The sequence below is a fragment of the Phascolarctos cinereus genome, unplaced genomic scaffold, assembly GCF_003287225.1.
Source record: "Phascolarctos cinereus isolate Bilbo 61053 unplaced genomic scaffold, phaCin_HiC Scaffold_5;HRSCAF=322, whole genome shotgun sequence".
In the NCBI taxonomy this organism is placed as follows: Eukaryota; Metazoa; Chordata; class Mammalia; order Diprotodontia; family Phascolarctidae; genus Phascolarctos; species Phascolarctos cinereus.
The window spans coordinates 433,219,368-433,246,089 of NW_027555958.1; positions in this window are offsets into that span (position 1 = coordinate 433,219,368).

Below are 26,722 nucleotides of genomic sequence, written 5' to 3' on the forward strand. Positions count from 1 at the left end.
GCTTATAGGATGTGGGGTGAGAAGGAACTTAGAGAGGAAACTTGGGGCCAGAGAGGTGAAGAAATTTGCCGAGGATCACACAGTGAATACATGGAAGGGCTGAGATTATACTCAGTTCCTCTGACTCCAAATCAAGTCCTGTTTCAACCATGTCACCAGAATGTAGTCACAGTCACATTAAACTTTATGATGTCCCTTCTAATGTACTCTTTTTATACTCCAGCTCTGTCTCCCACCCAGTCACCCAAGTAGTCCCATTTACCCCACATGCTATAATGACTAACACCTTGAAGCTCCCCTCCTGCCCAACACACATGAAGATCTCACTATCCCTGGAATCAGAGGCAATTATGGAGAAAGGAGGACGACTTGCCGTTTTATTTCACAGAAAAAAAAAATGAGGTAATGTTCTTAGGTCACCTTTCCAATAATGCTTTATGCCTCACAAATGAGAAAGATTTACCACATAAACCTGGAACATGACATGGGAAGCATTCCTACTTTAACTCCCAAATAAACTGCTTTTCAACAAAGACCTAATATTTGATGCATTGATTTCTCTTTCACTTAGCAGAACGCTTTGCAAATAGTAGATAATTAATAAATGTTTGTTGAGCTTCATCCATGAAGTCAAAGTGACAGAATCTCTGAATTTGATCTGTAAGGGGCTGTAATGGCCATTCTGTCTAGCTACAAAATAAAAATTTTGATAATAATTTGTTGTTCGGTCATTTCAGTCATACCTGACTCTTCATGACCCTACTTGAGGTTTTCTTGGAAAAAATACTGGAGTGGTTTGACATTTCCTTTGCCAGCTCATCTTACATATGAGGAAACTGAGGTAAATAGGATTATAATTTGTTTAATGTCTGAAGCTGGATTTGAACTGACAAAGATGAGTCTTCCTAACTCCAGGCCCAGTGCACTACCTAGCAATAATATTTAACATTTATATAGCAACTTAAAATTTACAGAGCACTTGAAATATATTATTCATTTGCTCCTCATGTCAAAAATCTATTTTTGTAGATGAAGAAACTAAGGAAGACAGAAGTTAAGTAATTTGCCCAGGGCTAAACAGCTAATAATGTTTGAGGCAGGATTTGAATGTAGATCTACCTGACTCCAAGTTCAGTACTCTTAACATTTTTCAACCTAGCACTCTCACTCTGAAAGGAGACCCTACCATAACATACTTGACTGGCGACCTTCTAGCCTCTGTTTGAAATTTTCTAAAGAGGAGGAACTTCTCACTTTTCCAGGCAGGCAATTTCACTTCGGAAAAAGTCAAATTGTTAAGAAGTTACTTTTTAGAACATTTTACTTATCAGGTGGTAGATTTTATTTTGTGTTGTCTTTCTCATGTACTTTATTTGGCCATTAAGTTGACTAAAAGACTTTTTTTTTCTTCCTCTTATTCAGAAGTACTCTCAGCCTTGGTTGTTATAATAAACCATTGTCTTGTAGGCAAAAGAATGATTCAGTTTCAAATTCACTGTTGTCTTTTTTAAAGGTGATAAAATGATACCCCCTCACATTCTTCACTCAAAATAACAGAGCCAACTCAATTATTTTCATTAACCCACTTTGAGAAGCCAACTAGTATTAGCACTCTTACCCTTTTGCAATGTTAATTATAATTGCTATTTATACAGCACCTTATGGCTTCCAAATTCTTTTTTCATATCAACTCCATGAGATAGATAGCATAAGTATTATTATCCCTAATTCTACTAAAAAAAAACCCCAAAATATTAAGTGTCTCACATACAAGTCTCTATGCTAGGCACTGGGTTGTAGTTTGTTCTTCACTCTAGAAGAGGACCATGACGTTGATGCTGTAACTTGCAAGTGAATTGGATTTAAGTGAAGGAAGGTTATACAAAGTCACCAGCCTCCCTTTCTCCTCTAGATCCATCTAGATCCAGAGGCAAGATATAGATCAGGACAACTGGAGATGGCTGCAGATGCAGTTGGAGACCTTGGCCTTTTTAAGCTAAGGTCTTTCCCAGGTTTCAATTTGATTTAGGGAATACCCATTCCATGATTAAGGCTAGGTAAGAAATGAAGCAAAGAATGGCCTTTTTTACCTACTCAAAAGAATCAGTCTGGGAGGGGAAGACTCTCAGGTTTTCTGGCCAAAATAGAAATAATTGCTGAGGATACTAAGAATACAAAGGCAAATAAAAACAATCTCTTCCCTCAAGGATCTTATAGTCTACTGTAGTGGAGTACAATAAGTGCACACATGATTATAGTACAAGAGAATTTAGAAGAGAGAGGACACTAACAACTGGGTAGAACATATTGTCATAGATTTAGAACTCAAAGGAATAATAGAAGCCATTAAATTTAAACTACTCTTCTTACAAATGAAAAATCATAACACACAGAATGAGAAACACGTTTTTGGGTATGACCAATAGGGGAAATTATGCTTCAACTATACATATTTGTTTTAAGGCCATTTTTCTTTTTTTCTTTCTTTCTTTCTTTCTTTCTTTCTTTCTTTTCTTTCTTTCTTTCTTTCTTTCTTTCTTTCTTTCTTTCTTTCCTTCCTTCCTTCCTTCCTTCCTTCTTTGTTTTTTTCTTTTTTAGTTTGGGGGGAGTGGGAAAAATAACAAATGAATATTGATAATTATAAAAATGAATTTAATAAAAAGTTGGAGAGTAGAGATTTGTAGGGCTAAATAATTGCCCAAGATGATACAAATAAGAAATGCAGCGCCAAGATGAGAATCCATAATCTATGACTCCAAATCTAAAACTTTTCGGCGCTACACCCTGTCTCAAGAAATATTTCTTTTTAAGAAGGAAGAAAATGAGATTGAGAAAAAGAGACTTTCTCAAGGTCATCTAGCTAGGTAAGCCTTGGAGCTGAGACTCAAGTCCAAATTTTATGATAAATCCTAGTGCTTTGTCTATTCTAGTCATTCCCATTAATGATTTGAGAACTCCCATGCAGTAGAGGCTAACCAACACTCTAGGCAGTTCATTCAACTTTTGGACAGCTCCAATTGCTAAGATTTCCCCCACCACCACCAAAGCCTCAATCTATCTCATTGCATCATACACCTACCTTTCCAAATCTTGCCTGCTGGGACCAAACAGATCAAGTCTTGTCCTCCTGATTCCTATTGATGAACTTTGAAATAAAATTTCCATCACTCATGATTTCCCCCCTCTAGGTCACAAAGTGGGCACTGTAGTTTTCCTGCTCTAGTTACGTATTCAAGGGTTACTGGTATCTAATAGGAAATATGGTAGTGATCAAAAGTCATTATAATTTAATCTCCATCCAATTTGCTATCAGAAAGGCATCCATTTAAAAAAAACCCTATCACAATTAGTACTAATTGAAAGCATTTAGAAAAGCCTTGGAAAGGGAGGCCAAACATCTGAGAGAGAACAGAGATGGAACCACCTGTTCTTTCTTCAACTTGCTGCTTCCAGATCAATGTTTTACAGCCTCTGGGTGAGCTGAGGATAAAGAGTTTTTGGTGTCAAGGATTATGAACAGGGCTCCCTGTGAGAATAATAAATCTACTTAAAAAATATGCAAATGTATTTCACTTACCACGGACCTGGAGGTGAAATTTTCAATAGCACTTTCCTAATACCCTCAGATGCCCATTCTCTTATTCTGATCTTAATTAGAAAAGAACCAGAATTATAGAATTGCAGAATATTCCCAGTATCACCTGGCATTGAGGAAGATTTACATGCTTTTCCACAGCTTCACATTCAGAGCAGCCAATGAAGAGACCAGCTAAAGTTGCATAGAAGAGAAGACATGTTTCTGCTAATCGTCCATGTCCATTCCCACTTCTAGAATCTGAACCTAGTCCTTAATTATCATCAAGATAAATGAAGAAAGAGATAATCAGAGGATATCTAACTTCCTCCGAGGAACTGAAGTCACTAGCCTCAAGCAGGCAGGTATGCTGAATGTACTGCCAGTTGGGATGACACTGTTGGTGAATTTTGAAATAATAGCCACAGGGACTGGACTTGTGATTTCGTTGATGTAGAGAATGCCAGGGGGAGGAAACACTTGTTAACAATGCAGGTTGGCACCTTCTCAGCAACTTAAGAGTTTTATAGAGTTGCCTAGGGGTAAAAGTGGTACAGCAGAAAGAGTGTTAGATTGGGAGTCAGGAATAACTTAGACCAAATCTAGCTTTAAACACTTACCAGCTGTGTGACCTTCAACAAATCACTTAAGCTCTGACTTAGTTTCCTCAACTGTAAAATCAGAATAATAACAGCACCCACCTCACAAGGTTATCGTAAGAATACAGTCAGATAACAATTTTAAAGCATTTAATATAGTGTCTGGTACATAGCAGACATTTCATAAATATTTGTTCCCTTCTTCTTCCCTCACGGTCACAAAGACAATATGTGTCAGAAGTAGTACTTGAATCCAGATATTCCTAACAGAGACCTAGCTGTCTATGTATTCTATTATACTGACTCTTAAAATTTGAAAAATCATGAAAATTTGATATATGCTTATATATTAGAGGTGTGTGTTTAAAAATGTGAAAGAGGATCTAGTCTGCAAACTGCGAAAGAGAGGATGTGATATTTTTTTTTATTGTTGTGAGTCTTTTAGTCATATTTGACTCTCCATGACTCCATTTTTATGGAGATTTCTTGGCAAAGATATTGGCGTGGTTTGCCATTTCCTTCTCCAGGGTTGCTGTTTTAGAGTTGAGGAAACAGAGGAAAATAGAAGTTAAATAACTAGCCTGAGATCATACAGCTAATAAATATCTGAGGCTGGATTTGAACTCAGGTCTTCCTGTCCTCCATTCCACACTTTATCTACTGTATCACCTAGCTGCCAACAATGAAGTGCTCTTCTTAGAAAAATAAATAATCTAGAACAAGTTATTAAATGGGTGCTTTGTGAGCCCTATGTAAAGTATGATTACTATAAGTCGATATGGCTTCATTGTCACTTCAGACTAACCTAATTTTCTCTTTTTTATGTTTCCTACTCCAGGAGATCAGTGAAAGAAACAAAAAAACCATACATATACAGGTTTCATCAAAACACTTTACGTAGTTTCAAATGAATGAAAAGTAGAGCTATGTTTCCCAATGGGAAAAAAATAAGGCCTTATTAAACATTTACTATATGCCACATACTGCATTAAGTGCTGGAAATGCAAATATAAAAGCTGACAGTATGTATCTGCCCTCAGGATGCTTGAAAGAATAAAAGGAAACAATATCCTAGGAGAAGTATTTTTGCAAGTCAGGGATGCTACCACAGGAATGGTGAGTGGAATCATAGATGAGTAGATAAGCAATCCTCTTCCAGGTGCAATGGCAATATTGATTTGATTATGGTTCCAGGACTGGAAAACAAGGTGTGTGGGACAATGTGAATGTTCAGACAAGATCAAGGAATATATTCTAGATACTAGAGTTAGTTGGATTTGGAATTGGTTGAATATCTAGGTCCAAAATACAATTATTAATCTCTCAAATCCACCTTAGAAAGAAATCTGTGGCAGCATTCTCCAGGATCCAATCTTTGGCCCTATGTTAAACATTTTCATCAATGTCTTGAATTAATGATATACTTATCAAATTTGCAAAAGATGTGAGACTTGTAAAAAACAGGTGTAGCATTATTACCAGTGCTGCTTTATACAGAGGGACTGGTATAAAGTATTATCAAGTGCATTTATGAATGGAAAACATCATGTAACAAGCATGAAGGAGACAGGTAGACTGAATGCTGCATTTGGTATCTACAGGTTGTTAAAGGACAGAGGGAGCATTCCAACACATTGAATAGAAACTTTAAGGCACACTTGCGGAAAGACATAATGTGAATCATAGAGGATGAGAAAACATGGATGATTACCAAGGGAAGGAGTACCCAAGACAATCAATGAATTAAAAAAAATGCTAAGTGCCTAGGATATAAACATAAAAGCAAGATGGTACTTGACCTCGAGAAACTTATGTTTCAATTGGGTGAAGGTGATACATATCTATATATCTATATATCTATATATCTATATCTATATCTATCTATATCTATATCTATATCTATATCTATATCTATATCTATATCTATATCTATATCTATATCTATATCTAATATATATCTATATCTATATCTATATATCTATATCTATATATATCTATATATATCTATATCTATATATATATCTATATATTATATCTATATATATCTATATCTATATCTATATATATCTATATCTATCTATTATCTATCTATCTATCTATTATCTATCTATATATTATATGAGAGTTTTAGGGAAATCATAGCATATTATATAGAGTGGTGTATTTGGGTGCCAAGAAGACCTAAGTTTGAATTTACTAACTTTGTGACCCTGGACAAGTCACTTAACTTCTATCAACCCCTGTTTCCTTACTGGTAAAAGAGGTAAAATGATAGCACTTACATAACTGCTATGAGAATTAAATGATACTTATAAATACCTTTATATATCTTTAAGTTATTCATAAATATCATCACCATTGTAATCATCACCAGTACTACCACCACTACCATCACAATCATTATCATTATCATCATTGTTGTTAATTGATTTCACCTCATAGGATTCTTACAGTTCCCCTTAGGAATCATAGAAGCCCAAGAAAAGGCTATAACAGCAGAATGAAAGATGAAAGCCAAAGGTTATGCACACAAATAGGGAAGGCAGAAGTCCTACTCTGCATTTGCAATCCACAATCTTCCTTCAACTAGATACATAGCAAAGATTAATCATCATCTGCCTAAGCTAAAATCCTGTGCAGTTTTTCCATGCCTTTTTGCTTTCTGATATATAACAAAGCAGCCACACTCAGTTTACCAATAGGAAGCTCATAAGCCTAAAGATTACAAAAGATTTGATTGTTAAGAAGGGGATAAAAAAAAACCATATCACACATGAAATTAAGTGGAGAATTCATTTATTCATACAACAAATCATTATTGAGCAACCACTATGAACAAGCCACTGTGGGGGTTTTCAAAAATTAAGAAAAAAGAAAGAAAGAAATTGCCCCTTAACTTTCAGAAGCTCACATCCTAATAGTGGACATATATCACGCACAAAGATATCCATCGTGGAAAAATTTCAGTGGAATTCAATTATATTGGGATTATACAGTCCAAAATCTGTTTTCAAATTAAATACCCATAAAATTAACATGCCCCTATTTTATTATAATTTGGTTTGATTTGTTCAATGAATTTTCTTAGATCTCTACTTTGTTACCTTTAGGAGACAGATATGTGGAAAGAGTCCAGTGTTAATTCATTTGAATTATTGAGATGAAATAAATGAATTAAAATTTATTTGAATAATCATGTATTTATTAAGCATCTACTATGTGCTAGGCCCTTTGCTAGACTCTGGGCATAAAAAGAATACAGGTGTGCAACATAGATGCAAATAAGCAAATGTAAAGTGTATACCAATTAATTTTTTTTTAATAGGAAGAAAAGAAGCATTGACAAGTCAGAGAAATCAGACAAAAGTGTCTTGTAAGAGGTGACATCTGGCCTGGCCCTTGAAGGGACATAGTGTTTCCAAGAGGTAGATAAGTAAGGGAAAATGATATGTTGAAATGAAAGCAAAGGCTCAAGTACAGAATTATTACGTGTCTAAATAAGTAAAGAATATATGTATTCATCAGTGTGGGGAATTCCTAGTTTCAGAATTGCAAAGGCATGATCTGAATCCAGATTTTCTTGACAGCAAGCTCAATACTCTATCCCCTGAACCACAGTGGCTCACTGCTCATGGGTAATATTAAAAATAGTCCATTCTCATTCACACTATTACAAACTATTGGGGCCAATGGAAGTCCTGCCTTCATTTCCCCAAATAAGTGTAAGTTCAGACTGTCCTTATAGGATAGCAATGAAAATATCAACAGAATCAAAATTAAGATACAGTTCAAATATATTCATTGAGAAGCTGCTGAATGTGCACTCACATAAGTACCTTTTTAAAGATAATTATTCAGAGGTCAAAACCCAGGAAAAGATCCACATTGGATGCCCTAAAGAATTACTTAGCTTTTCTTCTGATGCCTCTTTAACAGTAAGGGATGCTTAATTCCTTAGTACTTGAAAGTTAATGACATTTTCTCATGACTAACCTTTTTGACACAAATCTGAAAAGCCGCATTTTTAATGCATATTGTTGCTTGCCTATTCTTTCTGAGAACTCCCCAAGACCATGACAATTGGTCATCCTTTGTGAATTTCAAACATGGAAGAAAATGTTAACTCAAAACTACATCAAACTGCGCAGTGGATAGAGCACCGGCCCTGAAGTCAGGAGTACCTGAGTTCAAATCCGGCCTCAGACCAAAACACTTGACATTTACTAGCTGTGTGACCCTAGGCAAGTCACTTAACCCCAGTTGCCTAAAAAAAAAAAAACAGAAAAAAAATTACATCAAACTGTTAGGACATGATAAGTGAATGCTACTATTAAAATCTCCTGCAATCATCCAGTCAATCAGCTAGTGTTTATTAAGCACCTGCAATGAACTAGACAAAAGAAGCCTAGTGAGATAGTCCCTACTCTTAAGGAGTTTATGCTTTATTCAGGTTGAGGGGTGGGGATGCAGCAGGTTCATAGAGTATTAAGTCTAGAATATATACAAAATACACAGTGATAAAGGATTAGTAACAGTTGAGGAAATTTGGAAAAGCCTCTGAAAGGAAGTGATTCTTGAGTTGAGCCTTTAAATGGCTCCCAGAAGCAGAGACGATCAGGCAGAATATTGTAAGCATGGGTGGGGGGTAGGGCAGTCTGTGCAAACACACAGAGGTGACAGATGACCTATTGTGTGCCAGGAAGAGCAATCATTCCTTTCTGTGCCTATATTCACTGGGCCACACTGTTTCTTTGTAGACATACACCATGATGAAAATGAAAAATCCAGGAATAGGATAATGGTGGGAATATCTACTTATTCTATTGAAAAGTAATGATGTCTGAGAAAGGTACCATGTATTTCCTTGGTGTGGCATGGTACCATGGAAAGAATCCAAGATTTGAAATCAGAGGTCCTGGGTTCTAGTTCTACTCTTTACTATTTGGCTGACTTTTGGAACATCATCTGCACAAAAGTCTTCTGATCTCTAGGAGCTGTTGTTTAAAAGGCACAAATCTGAGACATATAATGCATATAAGATATACAGTATAACAAAAACTCTGAGCCAACATTGGGTCAAATAGTAAAGTATGGAAATCAATTCAAGGTCCAAGGTAAGAAATAGGAGGTTGTCAAGTAGGGACAGTTATCTATAGGGATTTGATGAACAGAGGAACTAGGTGAAATCTTTAGTACTCCTGTGTAAAGCAATGTGATGTGGCTGAAAGATCACTTGATTAGGAATCAGAAGCACTAGGTTCAACTGTGAATATGCTACTCACTGACTGTGTGACTTTGGGCAAGATCCTTAGTGTCTTTGGTGCCTCAATTTCTTAATCTGTAACATGAGAAGCCTGAAGTAGAGAATTTCTAATTTTCCTCTCACTCTAGATTTTATGATCAATAATCAATCTACATTTGTTGGGCAATTATTTATAAACATTTATTAAGTACCTGTTATGTACCAGACACTGTGCTAAGCACTGGGGATATAAAAGATGGGAAAGAAGATTCCTGCTCTCAAGGAGTTTACAATCTAATGGGAATTTTAGACAGCATATGTGATATGTTAGTTATGTGAGACATAAAGCCCGCTGTTTAGAGCTTAAAAAAGTGTTAAAGGATTCTAGAGGAGGCAGGATTCACTTCTAGCTGGGGTACTAATGGAAGACATCATTTTTGGTGGAGAGGAAGAAAGGGAGTCTGATTTTGGTGATGCTTGAAACTCCTAGTGAGGAAACTCAACAAATGTGTAACAGTCACTGTTTTCCAGTCTGTAATCTTGAGGATTATTGATGAGTTAAACGACTTCCTCAGGGTAAAAAACATCAGTATGTACCTGAGGATGTGAACCCAGGTCTTTCTGACTACAACACTCCATTCATTGTGCTACCATGTTTCTGAACATGCATCAGACTACAGTGAAAAAAAATACACATATAACAATAGGACAATGATGGAAATACCCTTTTAATCATTTAAATTAAAGAAGTAGTGACATCTCAGAATAGTGCCATGGGTTTTGTTCAAAACCAAAGTATAGTACCATACTTTGAGATTAGAAGACCTGTGTTTGAAATAATCTCTGATAGTTATTCATGGATAACCTTTCGCAAGACACTTGTGAAACATGGTGAAGTTGAACTTGACAGTGTACAAGGGACCTTCCAGTTCTAAAACTATTATCTTAGAATAAGAAGTCAAATTTCAGTCATTCCCATATGCCCAACATGTCTGTAGAAGGGCTCTAAGAAGTCTATACAATACTTAACTGGAAAAATGGAGTTAGAAGGGAGTGAGAGGAAGGAGAAAGGCAACCTAATATCTAAAACCAAATCAACATTTTCTGTCTGCTTAAAAAGTCAGTATTTGGATTTAAATCAAAAGCCAAACAAAACAAAGCAAAGTAGAAAGCTATGGTTAAAGAAGAAAAAAATCATAGGAAATAGTTATTGACCTTCAGGGATGGGGGAAGAAAGCAGATCAGGAAATGTTTGTGAAGATAAGGGAGGTATGTAACATGGCTAGAACTTTGCTCAAGAGAGTTTTCAATTACTCTGTACATTGGAACAATGCTGGGAGGCTCACAAAGCCAGAGAATCAGCTGCTGGAGGTAGTGCGAAGCTTCTCTTTTAGACCTTTGTGCAGCAGCCAATAAGTTTAGAAGCTAATCTAGATTAAGTCCAAAGATATAAACCAAATATGATGAGTGGGACTAATATGGGCTGACAGGGTTTATAGTGCACAGTACCCAAGTCTGACATAGACCTAGGTCTTGAAAGGGAGCCATTCAAAAGTATTTGCAATTTTGTTTTTTTAATTTTATTAATTTATTTTGATTTATCAACAATCACTTCCATATGCTTTTGACTTGAAAATTTTTCTCCCCCTTCCTCCCCCCACCCTCCCCAAGATGGCACAAATTTGATATAGGCTTTACATTTACATATCCATTAAACATTTTTGCATTAGTGAAGTTGTAAGCAAAAATTAAAACCAATAGGAGGAACCATCAGAAAGATGAAACAAAACTCACCAGGAGATAAAAATAAGTGATAGCGGTTCGACTTCCATAGTTCTTTCTTTGGATGTGGACAGCATTTTCCATCCAGGCCTCTGGAGATGTCTTACATCCTTATGCTGAGAAGGTTCAGTTTAACAATATTAGTCATTGCATAATGGCTGTTATTGTGTACAAAGTCCTCTTGGTTCTGCTCACTTCACTCAGCATCAGACCATATAAGTCTTTCCAGGTTTTTCTGAAGTCAGCCTGTTCATCATTTCTTATAGCACAATAGTATTCCATTACATTCATATACCACAACTTACTTAGCCATTCCCCGATTGATGGGCATCCTCTCAATTTCCAATTCTTTGCCACCACAAAAAGAGCTGCTATGAATATTTTTGTACATGTGGGTCCTTTTCCCATTTGTTTGATCTCTTTGGGATATAGCCCTAGAAGTGCTATTGCTGGATCAAAGGGTATGCACATTTTTGTAGCCCTTTGGGCATAGTTCCAAATTGTTCTCCAAAATGGTTGGATCATTTCACAACTCCACCAACAATGTATTAGCCAATTTTCCACATTTTCCAACATTTATCATTTTCCTGTTTTGTCATGTTGGCCAATCTGATAGGTGTGATGTGGTACCTCAGAGTTGTTTTGATTTGCATTTCTCTAATCAATAATGATTTAGAGCATTTTTTCATATGACTATAGATGGCTTTAATTTCTTCATCTGAGAACTGTCTGTTCATATCCTTTGACCATTTATCAATTGGGGAATGGCTTGTGTTCTTATAAATTTGTCTTAATTCTCTATATATTTTAGAAATGAGGCCTTTATCAGAGAGACTGGTTGTAAAAATTCTTTCCCAATTTTCTACCTTCCTTCTAATCTTAGTTGCATTGGCTTTGTTTGTGCAAAAACTTTTCAATTTAATGTAATCAAAATTATCCATTTTGCTTTTCATAATGTTCTCTATCTCCTGTTTGGTCATGAATTCTTCTGTTCTCCATAGATCTGATAGGTAAACTATTCCTTGTTCTCCCAGTTTACTTATGGTATCAGCCTTTATATCTAAGTCCTGAACCCATTTTGACTTTATTTTGGTATATGGTGTGAGATTTGGGTCTATGCCTAGTTTCTGCCATACTCTTTTCCAGTTTTCCCAGCAGTTTTTTTCAAAGAGTGGGTTCTTATCCCAGAAGCTGGGGTCTTTGGGTTTATCAAATAATAGATTACTATAGTCATTGACTACTGTGTCTTGCATATTTAACCTATTCCACTGATCCACCTCCCTATTTCTTAGCCAGTACCAAGCAGTTTTGATGATTGCTGCTTTATAATACAATTTAAGATCTGGAATTGCTAGGCCACCTTCCCCTGCATTTCTTTTCATTAGTTCCTTTGATATTCTGGACCTTTTGTTTTTCCAAATGAATCTTGTTATTATTTTTTCTAACTCTATAAAATAATTTTTGGTAGTTTGATTGTTATGGCACTGAATAAGTAAATTAGCTTAGGTAGGATTGTCATTTTTATTATATTAGCTCCTACCCATGAGCAACTGATGTTTTTCCAATTATTTAGATCTGATTTTATTTGTGTGAAAAGTGTTTTGTAATTGTGTTCATAGAGTTCCTGGGTTTGTTTCGGAGGTAGACTCCTAAATATTTTATAATGTCTACAGTAAGTTTAAATGGGATTTCTCTTTCTATCTCTTGCTGTTGGGCTTTGTTGGTAATATATAGAAATGCTGATGATTTATGTGGGTTTATTTTATAGCCTGCAACTTTGCTAAAGTTGTTTATTATTTCAAGTAGTTTTTTACTTGATTCTCTAGGATTCTCTAAGTATATCATCATGTCATCTGCAAAGAGTGATAGCTTTGTTTCTTCTTTGCCTATTCTAATGCCTTCAATTTCTTTTTCTTCTCTTATTGCTAAAGCTAAGGTTTCCAGTACAATATTGAATAACAGTGGTGATAATGGACATCCTTGTTTCACCCCTGATCTTATTGGAAATGCTTCTAGCCTGTCCCCATTACATATAATGCTTGCTGAAGGTTTTAGATAAATGCTATTTATTATTTTAAGGAAGACTCCATTTATACCTATGCTTTCTAGTGTTTTTAATAGGAATGGGTGTTGTATTTTATCAAAAGCTTTTTCTGCATCTATTGAGATGATCATGTGGTTTCTGTTGGTTTTGTTTGATATGCTCAATGATGCTGATAGTTTTCCTAATATTGAACCAACCCTGCATTCCTGGTATAAATCCTACCTGGTCATAGTGTATTATTCTTGTGATAAGTTGCTGCAATCTACTTGCTAGTATTTTGTTTAAAATTTTTGCATCTATATTCATTAGAGAAATTGGTCTATAATTTTCTTTCTCTATTTTGACTCTTCCTGGTTTAGGTATCAACACCATATTTGTATCATAAAAAGAATTTGGTAAGACTCCTTCTTCACCTATTTTCCCAAATAGTCTATATAGTATTGGAATTAATTGTTCTTTAAATGTTTGATAGAATTCATGTAAATCCATCTGGCCCTGGAGATTTTTTCCTAGGGAGTTCATCAATGGCTTGTTCAATTTCTTTTTCTGAGATGGGGTTATTTAAGTATTTTACTTCCTCTTCGTTAATCTGGGCAATTTATATTTTTGTAAATATGTATCCATTTCACTAAGATTGTCAAATTTGTTGGCATATAGTTGGGCAAAATAATTTCTAATTATTGTTTTAATTTCCTCTTCCTTGGTGGTAGCTTCGCCCTTTTCATTCTTGATACTAGTCATTTGGTTTTGTTCTTTTTTTTAAAATAAATTAACCAAAGGCTTATCTATTTTATTGGTTTTTACATAAAATCAGTTCTTAGTTTTATTTATTAGTTCAATAGTTTTCTTAATTTCAATTTTTTAATTTTTCCTTTGGTTTTCAATATTTCTAATTTGGTGTTTAGTTGAGGATTTTAAATTTGTTCTTTTTCTAGTTTTTTTAGTTGTATGCCCAATTCATTAATCTCCTCTTTTTCTATTTTATTTATGTAAGCATTTAGAGATATAAAACTTCCCCTAAGAACTGCTTTCGTTGCATCCCATAAGTTTTGGTATGTTGTCTCGTTATTTTCATTCTCTTGAATGAAATTATTGATTGTTTCTATGATTTGTTGTTTGACCCAATCATTTTTTAGGATTAGATTATTTAGTTTCCAATTATTTTTTAGTCTATCTTTCCATGGCCCTTTATTACATATAATTTTTATTGCATCATGATCTGAAAAGGATGCATTTAATATTTCTGCCTTTCTGCATTGGATTGTGAGGTTTTTATGCCCTAGTACATGGTCAATTTTTGTGTATGTGCCATGTACTGCGAGAAAAAAGTATATTCCTTTCTATCCCATTCAGTTTTCTCCAGAGGTCTATCATACCTAACTTTTCTAATGTTCTATTCACCTCCTTAACTTCTTTCTTGTTTATTTTGTGGTTAGACTTATCTAGTGCGAGAGGGGAGGTTCAGGTCCCCCACTAGTATAGTTTTGCTGTCTATTTCTTCCTGTAACTCCCTGAACTTCTCCTCTAAGAATTTGGATGCTATACCATTTGGTGCATATATATTTAGTAATGATATTACTTCATTGTCTATGGTGCCTTTTAGCAGGATGTAGTTTCCTTCCTTATCTCTTTTGATTAGATCTATTTTTGCTTTTGCTTTGTCTGAGATCAGGATTGCTATCCCTGCTTTTTTACTTCAGCTGACACATAATATATTCTGCTCCAGCCTTTTACCTTTACCCTGTATGTGTCACTCTTTTTCAAATGTGTTTCCTGTAAACAACATATTGTAGGATTATGGTTTTTAATCCATTCTGCAATCCATTTCTGTTTTATGGGAGAGTTCATCCCATTCACATTCACAGTTATGATTACTATCTGTGTCTTTTTCTCCATCCTTTTCCCCCCCTGTTTATGCTTTTCTTTCTCCTTTTTCCTTTCCCCCTTCACTAGTGTTTTGCTTTTGACCACTCCTTCAGTCCCTTCCCCCTTTTATTATCCCTTTCCCTTTTCTTCCCCTTTAGTTCTGCTTCTTCTCCCTTCTTTCCCCCTCCCTTTTCTTTCCCCTTTTCCCTCCTACTGCCTATAGGGCAAGTTAGATTTCTATACCTAACTGATTATATTATGCCCTTCTTGAGCCAAATCTGATGAGAGTAAGGTTCAAACAATGCTCCCCCCCCTTCTTTCCCTCTGCTGTAATAGGATTTTGTGTCTTTTCCTGTAATGTAATTTACCCTTGTCTGCCTCCTCCTTTCTCAGTACATTTTCTAAGATCAGATTGATCCACTTATTTGGATCCATTTAACCCACTTGATTAGATTTTTTTTATCATTACATCAAAGTCAACTAATATCCACCCTCTTTATGTATACTCCTTTAAGGTGTAATAACAATACAGTTCTCAAGGGTTGCAAGTCTCATATTCCCTTGTAGGGGTTTAAACAGCCCCCCCATTAACAACATATTGTATCCTTCTGTCCCATTTACCTTTTTAAGTCCTTCTTGAGTCTGTACTTGAAGATCAAATTTTTTGTTGAGCTCTGGTCTTTTTATCAGGAAAGTTTGGAAGTCTCCTATTTTGTTGAATATCCATCCTCCCTTGAAAAATGATGCTCATTTTTGCTGGGTAATTGATCCTTGGCTGCATTCCAAGCTCCTTTGCCTTAGGAATATCATGTTCCACGCCCTGCAGTCTTTTAATGTAGAAGCTGCAAGGTCCTGTGTAATCCTGACTGTGGTTCCATGATATTTAAATTGTTTCTTTCTGGCTGCTTGCAGCACCTTCTCTTTCATCTGGTAATTTTGGAATTTTGCTATTATATTCTTGGTTGTCAATTTGGGATCTCTTTCAGGTGGTGATGGTGGATTCTTTCTATGGTTATTTTCCCTTCTGGTTCTAGGACTTCTGGGCAGTTTTCCTTTATGATTTCTTGAAAGATACTGTCCAGGCTCTTTTTTTCATCATGATTTTCAGGTAGTCCAATAATTTTTAAATTGTCTCTCCTGAGTCGATTTTCCAGGTCGGTTGTTTTACTGATGAGGTATTTTACATTTTCATCTATTTTTTCATTTTTTTTGTTTCTGTTTGACTGATTCTTGCTCTCTCATAGAGACATTAGTTTCCATTTGTCCAATTCTAGTTTTTAACAGATTGTTTTCTTCTGTTAGTTTTTGTACTTCCTTCTTCAACTGGCCAATTGTGTTTTTTAGGGACTTGTTTCCTTCAGTATACTCTTCTGTTTAGTTTTGTACTTCCTTCTTCAACTGGCCAATTGTGTTTTTTAGGGACTTGTTTTCTTCAGTGTACTCTTCTGTTAGTTTTTGTCCTTCCTTCTTCAATTGGCCAATTGTGTTTTTTAGGGACTTGTTTTTTTTTTTTCTGTGTATCTTTTTTCCAATTGGCCAATTGTATTTTTGAAGGACTCTTTTACCTCTCTCATTTGACTATTAAAATCCTTCTTGAGCTCTTCTAAGAAGGCTTTTTGGGCTTCAGACCAGTTCATATTCCCTTTTGTTGTTGCAGATGTGGGTTTGTTGACAATGTTGTCCTCTTCAGAATTTCTGTCTTGATCTTCACTCTTCTCATAATATGAATCTATGGTACGTTTCTTTTTACTCATGGTGTTTCTTTATTCCCTGGCCTTTAAAGAGATTGAGCTCTCCTGCTGGGGAACAGAGGGTACTGACCCAAGCTTCTTGTGTTGGGAGCCTAGGTCTTGGTCACTGGCTTTGTGTGCTGGGGCCTCTTATGCTGGCAATTGGAGGCTGTAGGTTTCTGGCAGCTTACCTGTGGGCTGGAATCAGCAAGGCTGGAACTTTCAGGCAATTCTAGGTTGCCTGCTTTTCCTTTCCTTTAGCTTTCTTCAGCTCCTTTTAGATGGGTGCTGCAGGATGTTTATCTGCCTGGGGCCCCCTGCAGTGTTGTCTCCCTCTTTCTGCTAATGCACAGGGAGATTCCTTTGTGGTGGAGTGCCAGGCTCCTGGTGGTTTTCTGAGCTGGTTTCCAGTTTCCCCCCCTCACTGAGGCACTTGTAGGTCCAGGTATTGGTGTTTGCCTGCTGTACCACCTGGGCTTCAGGATTTCTTCACAAATGGAGCCTGCAGGGCTCCGACTGCTCACATGGTGTTGGGTTGGAATCAGCAAGGCCGGGGCTTTAGGAAGCCTTTAGCTTGTTTTCTTCACTTCCTTTCAGATGAATGCCCTGGGTACTTTTTCGCCTCAGGCCCTTGTAGTTCTGCCTCCCTTATTTTTGCTGAGGCACTGGGAGACCCATTTGCTGGGCTGCTGCACTGCTTCTCCCTGTCTTTCTTCTAGTTCAGGTGTTCCAGGGTTTTTTTTTCTGGGGTGATATTTTCTGGGTTTTCAGAGGTTGATAGGGGAGAGTGAGAGTGACTATCTTTTCACTCCGCCATCTTGGCTTCCGGAAGTGGAACTCCTTACTTTGGCTTTTATGGCTACCATACTGTACTATGGACTCCTCTTGACCTTACAATCAGATATATTGTACTCCAATTACACTTTGCCCAACATATTCATGTGAAAATTATCAGATCTTGAATGTGACAGTTGATATCTATCCCTATTAAATTTCACATTGTTCAGTTCAGTTAGCCTATCAAGGTCTTTAATGGCTCCCGTCTTATTCATCCCATATCATAGTTAATCTCTTCTAGTTTCCTGCCAGCAAATTGGATCAGCATACCATCTGTGCTTTTAAGCCACTGATTAAAAATATTAAGGGGCACAGATCCCTGGGGCACTCTACTGGAGACCTTCTTTCAAGTTGACATTGAATCATTAATGAACATTTTTAGTATGTGAAAAATGGCATGCATTTCATTAGAATAAGTATCTCTCAAAAATAAAACACTTAGGGAAGCCTGGATTTTTCCTGGGGAATAATCTGAATTGAGCTTTCTCTCCAACTTCCACCCCAGTTTCCAGATTAATTAAATTTAAATGGAGGTCAGACAAGGACAAATCAGCAATGAGTTGTTCCAAGAAACAACTCCAACTATCTTGGAGTCAAGATGGCCATGTTATATTAGAGAAAAATCGTTTTGAAGGAAAACTGAGAATTGTTGGAGATCTTTGAAATGAAACAACAGAAAAGGAATTAATTCTCTTTGAAGTATTGTCTTTTTGAATGGAATATTGGAAAAAAAACCAGAGGCCCCTGTTGAAGATGACAGTGCATGGCTTTAATTTACATTTAAAGCCACAGAGAATTTCAGTCTTGGAATGATATACTCTTGATCCAGACACAATCTCAATAAAAAGGGAAACATTTTAATAGAGAGGTATATTCTCCTTACCTCCATTCAAAGAGTTTGCATCTGCTATTTTAGATGCCCCCTAAGCACCATTTTCTGTAGGAAGCTTTTCCTGATACACACACACACACACACACACACACACACACACACACACACACATTTCCAAAAACTCCTGCTCCTGGTGCTAATAATAATAGTAATAATAAATATTTGCATAGTGGCCTAAAGTTTGCAAAGAACTTCAAAATATCTCATTTTATTCTCAATATAACCATTGGAGGTAGGTGCTTTTATAATATCCAGGTTACATTTGAGGAAACTGAGGCAAACCAAGGTTAAATGACCTGCTCAAAGCCACAAACTAGTAAATAAAGTGTCTGTGATCAATTTTGAACTCATTTTTTTCCCTGATTCTAGGTCCAATGCTCTATGTATTCTGCCACCTAACTGCAACTAGTTGCTAGTGCCCTACATACACACATACACACACACACACACACACACACACACACACAACATAACTTAATATTGATGCTGCATATGTTTCATATGTAATTTATGTCTCCTCCACTGGAATGTAAGCCCCTCTTAGTAAGAATTGCTTCATTCTTTGTACTTTTATATTCATCCTGAAATAGTACCTGGCACATACTAGGTGCTTAATACTTGTTTAATTGATTGATAATTTGATTCAAACATCTGGGTGTCACCCAGATTCTTTTGCACATGCTCTATGTGTTCCTTCCATGCAAATTAATGCCCCTCATCATATAGGACATATTCATGTAAAGAAGATATGTGCTATATAGGAGAGGTAGTTTTTGTTACTAAAAATCTCAGTAGTGCTACTACAAGTATTGGAATTAGAAAATAGATAACCACCTACATAGCATAATTTGAAGGATTCCAGGATAACTCAATGTTATACTCTCCCTGTTTCCTTCTGAGACACACCAAATCTCTTTACTACAAGACTGACAATGTCTGAAACTATACCATTAGAAAGTTTTTTCTTTGTATCTTAAAAAAAATTACTTAGTGGTTTTCTTTGGGATTTAATATCCTAAGCTATTATACAATTTTACCTAAAACTATGAGTGGATACACATCAAACATAAGAATGAGATGAAGGCAAAGCCCTCTTGCATGAGCCCAGAGCATTAGGAGGGGAAAAAGACATTAGAAAGGAAAGGGAGCTGCTTTATACCAGGAAAATTTGTAGAAGTTATTAGTTGATTCAATTAATTTCACTTGACTATCTATGATTCCTTAAGGAAGCCATCATATTACCTGCAAAAGTATTCATTTTGTTTTTTTCTTTGCCTATGTATTTTTCTTCTATTATTAATATAACTAGTATTTCTAGAACTTAGTCAAATAATAGTAGTGGCATTGCACATCTATGCTTTGCCCCTGACCTTATTGGAATGGTCTCTACTTTATCCTCATTGCGTGTAATGCAGGGTATTAGTTTTATGTAGATATGACTTTACATATTAAGGAAAACTGCATTTATTCCTATGATTTCACTTTTTATTAACAGAAATAAGTGTTATATTTTATGAACATTTTTTCTACATCAAGTTCATTTTTAAATTTTTTTTCTTATTAATATTGTCCACTGTGTTTCTAATTGTTGTCTAATATTGAACCAATCTTGCATTGCTCATGTAATTTTGACGTGGTCATAGTTTATAACACTTTTGAAATGTTGATACATCATCTTTGTTAATATTATTAAAAATTTATGCCAGTGTTCATTAAATATATTAGTCTATAATATTTGTTGTTTTTATTCTCCTTGGCTTATGTAACAAAACCATATTTCATAGGATTTCTTCTTTTCAAAACATTTTAGATAGGATTAGAATTAATTGTTCTTTGAATATTTATATAATTTAATTATAAATCTATCTGGTCCTGTTGTTTTTTTTACCCCTTTGGCTACATCAATTTATTTCTCTAAGGATTATTCAAATTCTCTATTTCTTGTTCTATTGACCTGGGATTTTGTATTTTTTGTAAATATTAAAAAATTATCAATTTTGTTAGAATGTAATTAGGCAAAATATTCTCCAATGATTTCCTTTACTTTTTTCTTCATTTGTTATGAATACTCCCTTTTAATTTAATGTCCCATTATCAACAAATTTGAGAAATAGGAACAAAATACCTTTAAGACCTATGGATAGGTGAAGAGTTCATTACTAACCAAGGAATAGAGAAATTCACAGAAGATCAAAAGCACAATTTTGATTACATAACATTAAAAATTTTTGCATAAACAAAAGCAAGGCAGGTAAGACTACAAGGGAAAGAATGAACTGGGGAAAATATTTCCAACAAGTTTCTCTGATAAAAGTTTAATTTTTAAGATATTTAAGGAACTGAATAAATTTATAACAATAAGAACCACTGCTCAGCTGATAAATAGGCAAAGGATATGAGCATTCAGTTCTCAAAAGAAGAAATCTAAGCTACAATAATTATAAGCAAAAAAATGCTCCAAATATCTCATAATTAGATATTAGAATTATATATATATATATATGTATACATATATATATATATATATATATATATATAGAGAGAGAGAGAGAGAGAGAGAGAGAGAGAGAGAGAGAGAGAGAGAAATTAGAATAATTACATATTAGAACACCTCTGAGAGGAGAGAGAGAGAGAGAGAGAGAGAGAGAATTAGAATAATTACATATTAGAACACCTCTAAAATTCTACCTTAAACATATCAGATTAGAAAAATGCACAAGAAAGACTGAAAACTGTGAGAAAGTTGGATCTGGAAGGAAGTTTCATTGACTCCATCAATCAACAAGCATGAATATTTGTTCCAAACTTACTCTATACCATGTTAAGTTCTAGGGATACAAAGACAGAAATGAAATAGTCCCTGCCTTCAAAGACCTTACATTCTACTGGGAGAGATGACATTTACATTAATGAGAATCTACAAACATAAACACAAAGTCAAATTTGAAGGAGGGGTATTAGAAGCTGAGGAAATCAGGGAAAGCGTCACCTAGAAGGTGGTACTTGAACGCAGTCATAAAGGATACAAGGATTTCTATGAAACAGTGGTAGGGAAAGAATATATTCAAAACATGGGAGAGAGCTAATGTAGAAAATGGGAGATGGCTTACTTAGGATCATAGATCCAGCTCTGGAAGGGACTTCAATACAACTTCCTCATTTTATATAAAGAATACCTGAGTTCCACATAGTTGTCATAACTTTTGTATCTTCATTCAGATAGTAAGCATCAGAACTGAGATTGTAACCCAGGTCATTTGACTCCCAGGCCAATTGTCTCTCCTTTGTTTATGTTGCATCCAAACTTGCTATTGGTCCAATGTAGAATAGCGCAAGCAAAACCCTAGACCACCACATACTTGCATAGCACATCTACTTGTCACCATGAAAATCCATGGGGAGGTGAACCTAGGGTCTCATGGGAGCCCTGACTGCTCTTTGCCTCCTCAGAACTAAAGTTTTCTCCCTAATAGTAGCTCTACTCTTTCTATCCATCAAGAATAAAGTGGTTTGATCCAATAGATAAACCTTGCATTGTTTCTCTGAAATATCTGAGCAGAAATGCACATAGAATCAGCTGGATCTAGCTTAAGAAATGTATAGGAATCCTGTAGTATAGGGGATAGGGTTCCCCCTTCCTATACACACATCCCCCACATTTCCTGCCACCCACACCCTAAACACATATCCCCCCCCAACATATGTAGTATGTGCTTCTTAAGTCCATGACATCTACAAGCTCTCCAGCCTTCCTGACACTTCTCTGTTCTCCTTACTATGTTAACGTTCAATAAGCCATTCATGGGATCAGGCTCAGAACTCTGGTCAAATCATCATTCTAGGAGAGACAAAATTCTTTGAAGACATTTCTCCAAATTGGGTTCATTATTTGTTTTGTCAATAAGAGATGACAGAGGGATTTTTCATGCAAAGTTTGCCATTGTAAAATCCAGTACAATGAGATGGTTCCTGATGAGAATTTTTCTTTTTTTTTACTTACCAATGAATGAAAGGCAATCATAATTACCTTCAGGTGCCTGATGTAACAACTATCCATTAATTAGTATCTTCAATATTCATATTCAGGGGCTCAGAAAAGAAACTGAGCACGATCATTTTGTTTTCTGAAGGTGTCTGAGAAGCCCTTTGCACTTTTTTTTTTTGCTTTAAGGCACCTTAAATTTTAACAGGTGTCACCAGAATCAAATGAACTTACGAAATGGAAGAATGATAATAGAGGACCTTACAGTAGTCAAAAGAGCTGTATATGAGAGCATTTCATTGTAATACCTGCTCATCAGGAGAGGGGAATTGCTTTCATCAATGTCAATGGAAACAATTTTCGATGATCTATAACAGGCAATGAAAAGGTCATCAAGAAAAGAGCTTAGTGGAATATTTCAGGTAGTTGTTCTTCAGCGATAACACTACCAATGGGAAAACAATTATACTTCAAGCAACAGTCAGTCAATAAACACTTATTAAGTACCTACTATGTGCCAGGCACTTTACTAAGAACTGAGGATACAAGGAAAACAAAATAAAACAACAAACAAAACCAGTCAAAAGACAGACTCTGCCCTCAAGGACCTCACAATACAATGGGAGAGACAAAAAGCAAACAAATATGCATAAACAAGCTATAGATGAGGAAAAAAATAGGAAATAAAAATAAAAAAATAAAATAATAAAACAATTAATTAAAAAATAAAAATAGGAAATAAGAAAAAAATAGGAAGGTACTAGAATTGAGAGGTTAAGAAAGGCTTTCTGTAGATGGGATTTTAGATGGGACTTGAAAGAAGCCAGGAAAATCAATAGGCAGACATGAGGAGGGGGAGCATTCTAGGCACAGGGGACACCCAAAGAAAATGTCTAGGGATGAAAGATGGAACTTTTTTGGTGCAGCAGCCAGGAAGCCAGTGTCACTAGATTGATGATTGCATGTGGAGGGAGGGAAGGGGAGTTGTGAAGGATTTTAAATGCCATACAGCATTTTGTATTTGATCCTGGAGGTAATGGGATGCCTGCGGAGTTTATTGAGTAGTGGGTGGCACATCAGGAAAATCACTTTGATGGCTCAATGGTTGACAGATTAGAAGAGGGAGAGACTGGATACAGGCATGTCTAGTACTAGGTTATTATAATAGTCAAGGGTAAACTGATGAGGGCTTGTACCAGAGTGGTGGCAATTGCAGAAGAGAGAAGGGGGCATCCTTGAGACAGATGTGGCAAAGATGAAACTGACAGGTTTTGGCAACAGATTGGTTACGGGGTACTGAGAGTTAGTGAGGAGTTGAGCATAACACTTAGGCTGGGAGCCTGGGGGAACTGAGAAGATAATGTTGCCCTTGATAGTAATAGGCAAATTAGAAGGTGGGGAAGGTTTAGAGGTCTGATAAGTAGGAAGAGAACAAGAGACAGTACCACCTGAAATTGCCTTGCCAAGGAGTTTGGCCATAGAGTACAGAAAAGATATAGGATCATAATGGGAATGAAAAGACCAAATGACAGCTTTTCAAGGGTGAGTGAGACATGAGTATGTTTTGGGGTAGTTAGGACAGGGAAAGACAGAGAGCCAGGAGACAGGGAGGAGATGGGAATGACAGAGGTGTCAATATTTTGGAGGAGATGGGATAGAATGGGATCCTTTTGGCAAGCAGAGGAGTGGATCTTGGTAAGTAGCAAGGCCACTCTTTGTGGCAGACAAGAGTCAAGGAAGGAATAGTAGTAGAAGGCATCTAAGACATATGATATGAGGAGGAGGGGAGAAGAGGGAGCTCATGTTGAATAGCCTTATTTTCCGGTAAAATACGAGGCACAAATCTCAGCAGAGATGGTGGAGGGAGAGGAGCTAGGGTTGTTTTGAGAAAAGATGAAAAGATTTAGAACCACTGTGGAGAGTGGGATAAGGAAGTATAGTACTTATTATAGTATATACTACTAGTGACAATGAGGGTGTAGTTGAGATTGTGTAACATAAATTTTTAGTTGACCCAGTTAGAAAGGTTTAATGATTCTTCACCTATATTTAGCAGTGTATGTGTAGGAGTAAAGTTGTCAGATGGTGGGAATGATCCAATTATATGATAAGGGGGGCTAAGATCTCAAGATAAATGTAGAGTTCAACGGGATAACCTAGTTTTCAATATGAAGAAAGTGGAGAGAATGGCTAGTGCAAGGGAGATGTCCTTGCAGAGAACTGAGGGGTCAAGGTCACGGTGTGGATGAAGGGTTTATAAGGGAAATTAGAGGGAGAGGGGAAAAGCCAATAGATTGTAGAGGATAAGAGGATTTTAGAATTCTTAAACATAAATGTAGTATGTTTGTGGGTAATGGCAAGATCAAGGGTATGACTATCTTTGTTCATGGCTGAGGTGGGGTGGAGTAGGGCTATGGAAATTGAGTAGGTTGAGGAACTGAGTTTGAGGGAGAGTCAACATGTATGTTGAAATCTCCCAGTATGAGGGCATGAACTAGGTAGGAGAGAAAAAATTATGAGTCAAAAATTCCTTGAAGAATGAGGAGGAGTGACCTAGAGGTATGGAAACAACAGATACCAGGATTTTATTGGGTAGCACATATAAAGAGAATGGAGCACAAAAGAGGAGAGGTTACTAAGTGTGGGAGGTAGGGAAAGGAAGCTAGAAACGGCAATGGAGAGTAAGGAAACTACAATTTGGATAGGCCTAGATGATATCTTTCAGCTTTAAATATATATTACTATGGAAATATATATCTATAACCTTGTATTTTCTAGGGATAGTTGGTGGTACAGTGGCTAGAGTCAGGAAGACTCACTCTTCTTCCTGAGTTCAAATCTGGCCTCAGACACATAATAGCTGCGTGACCATGGGGAAAATCATTTAATCCTGTTTGCCTCAGTTCCTCATCTGTAAAATAAGCTGGAGAAGGAAATGGCAAACCACTCCAGTATCTTTGCCAAGAAAACCCCCAGTGGGGTCATGAAGAGGGGGCCACTATTGAAATGATTGAACAACTCCTGTGGATCCCTGAGGGACCCATCTAGACTTAGAAAATTAAAAAATAGCATTATCTATGTTGTAGGATATTTTTATTTCTTTTGTAAAACATTTCCAAATTATATTTTAATCTGGGCAGACCTCAGTCACAAATTCTGCTGTCAGCAAGCTTGACACCTTTGCCCCAGCCAATCACACAAGACACTAAGTTACCAGGAGTTTCTGATCTTTTTTGATGGAAGAAATTTCTGCTCTATCTATACTGATGAAACCACAAGCCTGCCTAATCGCATTCTACCTTAAAAAAATAATTTAAAAGTCAAGGGGAAGAAACAAATAAGAACAACAACAATGACAAACGGTATATTACTGTGGCTGGCTTCGACATAATTCAAAATAAGCTTCAGAATTTGGAACAAGTATATTGTTTTTGTTTGTTTTGTTTTGTTTTTGTTATTCCCTTAGATCATGCAAGATTTGATTTGAGTGATTGGGACAATAGCCAAAATTCTTGGGTTTGTGATGCAATAGACTCACAATTGGCCATGAAAATCAGTCTATCAGTAGATTACAGCTTGGAATCATCTCAAGGTATTGAGCTCTGGGTTTTTTATAGAAACTGACCTGAAAGTGGTCAATTCACATTCACCAAACCAAACCCATCATTTACCAAACACTCTCCTAGGCTCTAGCAATACAGAGAAAAACACTAGAATTGCAAAGTACTACATGCCCTTTGACTCAGTTATACCACTGCTAGGCTTATGCCAAACAGACATAAAAGAAATAGGAAAATATCTTTCAGGTACCAAAATATTTATATCAACTCTTTTTGTTGTTGGAAAACAAAACCAAAAAATGTAATTCAAAGAAATGCACTGGTGGCATATGGGCTGGAGTGCTGGGCCTCAAAGTTAGGAGACCTGAATTCAAATTCAGCCTCAGACACTAACTGTTTGACCCTGAGCAAGTCAATTAAACTCTGCTATCCTCAGTTTCCTCTTAGGTAAAATGGGGATAACAACAGCTTCTACCTCCTAGGGTTGTTGTGAGGATCGATTGAAGTAATATTTCTAAAAAGTGTTTAGCACAGTGGCTGGCACATTGTAGGTGCTTGATAAATGAGTATTCCCTTCCCCCTTCAATTTAAGAATGACTGAATAAGCTGGGGCA